The following is a 2,313-nucleotide window of genomic DNA, read 5'->3' on the forward strand; positions in this document are numbered from 1 at the left end:
TTTCGTTAATAAATTATCAATTTCAATGTTGCAGCCTAATAATGGCAGCATTGAAAAATTCGCGGATAAGCCATCAAAAGTTACACTTAATAAAACTATTCCACAATCCAAAACTATGTTTATGCATTGTTTGACTAGTTCAGATCTTTCAACAGCCTTCATACCATTAATAAAAAAGTATCCTATTGGTATTTTCCAACTTTCGTTAATAGCAACTAACATAAATACAAATATCTCTTTGACAATCCCAATATTTGGGTCATTTATCTGGCTACCAAAACTAATAAGACCATGATATTGATTTCCATCCCATTCTAGACGTTCCCGAATAGCCATTTCATCAAATATTAAAGAACACACTATTTTCTTATCTGAACGTTTTACTTTCAATTTAAGCATATTTATAGCTTCATTAGTAAATCCAGGAAGAGCATCAACTGACGAATACCATTTGCTTAATGTTTTTATATGTGGTAAAGCACCATTAAAATATTCTCGAACATTTTCATAAGCACGAGGTGAAAAGAAGTGAAGCGTGATGTAAAAGTTCCTTCATCAGTTGAAAAAGTTTTACTACTATTATGTCCATTCATTTTTTGTAAAATTCTTTTAAATAGATCCTTATTTTTTCCAAATTTGTTCAAAAATACCTCATATAATTCTTGTGACAGATAACTTTTTTCCTTTAATTCATCAATAATAGTCATTAGAGTTGTTATTTTTTTTTTCTGTCGACACAACTAAACTTGTAATTGTCATATTTTTTTGGATTTAGAAACATTTTCATTGGACAGCATCTGTAGTGTTCTTTCCAATTTCTTTTTTCTAGGTGTATCATCTGGTGCAGACAGAATGTTACAGATGTTTTCCGAAGTATTAATTGATTCATGTATTGATTCAGATGTAAATTCTGTAATTGTAAAACATATTTATATTATTAAATCAATTAAGCATATTTGTATTTTAATTCAATATATTGAGAGATTTTGTTTCAATAAATCAAAATAATTCAATTAATTTTAACGATTTAATTTGAATTTACGGGTATAAAGTTCTTGAAAAGATAGTATCTCAGATATGTCTCATATAGTCAGATTGTAGTCCATTTACGTACATATGCTACACAGTACATGCTGTTTGCAATGTTAAAAAAAATTAAAATTTTTAAGTTATACAAAACATGAAATTTTCTAACAAGGAAACACAGGGAAGTGTCCGCCTCAGATTAAAACGAGTTTTTAATATGTTGTAGTATAGATAAAAATAAGGGACACGTATTTTTTTATACGTGCCCATACGCACTTTAAGGGGGTGAAACACCCCTTTGAAGAAAATCGGTTTTTTTCTTTCGAAGTGTATGCCGTCGAAACTATAAGAGATAGAAAAAAATGTTTTAAATGAAAGTTGAATGGCTCGAAGAGTAATTTATGACAGCGGAAAAAAAATTTTTTTTTAAAAACTTTTTTTAATACTTTCCCCCTATTTTTTTCAAAATTTTTATGTTTTTATAAGCAAAATAAAGCTTATTTTATTACGAATTCAATGGTATATGATAAAGTTACGATACAACATTCCCATTTTCCAAAAATAATTAAAAATCTCTCGATACGCACGGTACGCGCACCCGTCCGCGCGTTCGTGCGCTACAAAAGTGACTCCCTTCGATTTCGACGTGCCTTTAATATGTTGTACAGATTAAAATAAGGGACACGTATTTTTTACAGGTGTCCTAATACACTTTTAAGGGTGAAACACCCCTTTGAAGAAAATCGGGTTTTTTCTTTCGAAGCGTGTATCGTCAAAACTATAAGAGATAATAAAAAAAAAACTCCCGACTGCTGCCAAAAGTTGGTTTAATAACAAGAATTAAAAAGTTTAAGATTAAAAATTAATTAATAACAAAAAAAATTAAAAATTTAAAAAACAATTTAAAAAATTATAAAGTTAATTAAAATTAAATAAAAATTAAAAAATTAAAAAGTTAATAACAAAAATTACAAAAATAAGAAAAAACCAACAAATTAATAAAAATTAACTAAATTAACAAATTTAGTAAAAAATTGGAAATAAAAAACAAATTAACATAAAAACAGAAAATCAACAAAACTAAAAAATAATAATAAAAAGATTGCTTTAAAAAGTTTGAAATAAAAATCAATTAAACAATTAAAATAACAACAAAAAATAAAACTACAGATACTAAAAAATAGTTTTAAAAGTTTGAAATAAAAATTAATTAAAGCAAATACTAATACTTGACATTTTAAATGCTAATTATATTTTTAGCACATTATTGTACCAATTAAAAATTAA

Source organism: Solenopsis invicta, chromosome 10, assembly GCF_016802725.1.
Source record: "Solenopsis invicta isolate M01_SB chromosome 10, UNIL_Sinv_3.0, whole genome shotgun sequence".
Taxonomy (NCBI): domain Eukaryota; kingdom Metazoa; phylum Arthropoda; class Insecta; order Hymenoptera; family Formicidae; genus Solenopsis; species Solenopsis invicta.